This window comes from Crocodylus porosus, unplaced genomic scaffold, assembly GCF_001723895.1.
Source record: "Crocodylus porosus isolate Cpor-Errol unplaced genomic scaffold, CroPor_comp1, whole genome shotgun sequence".
NCBI lineage: Eukaryota > Metazoa > Chordata > Crocodylia > Crocodylidae > Crocodylus > Crocodylus porosus.
Window position 1 is genome coordinate 7554382 of NW_017728947.1, and position 342 is coordinate 7554723.

Here is a 342-nt window from a genome sequence, read left to right on the forward strand (position 1 = left end):
CCACATCCTTTCTGTAGTGGGGAGGAGGGGGGGACATCCAGAGCTGTACTCCCGATGTGGCCTCCGCAGTGTCCACTAGAGGGAACGCAGCTCCTACTCGCTGTCCGCAGGGCAAAGCCGGGCTGTGTGACAAGGAAGGGGAGGCAGCAGCACTAACCCGCGGAGAAAAAGGATAGAGCAAGGACCCAGCGGCGCCGCACATACAGAAGGAAGGGCCTCCCATCACGTGACACCACATCTCCCGCACGTTCTGCGGGCGGAAATGATGCATGCCCGGCGGTGACGTAGACGAGGTCATATAAAACCTCGGCGTGGAGGCGGGGGAGAGAGAGGCCGGAAGTG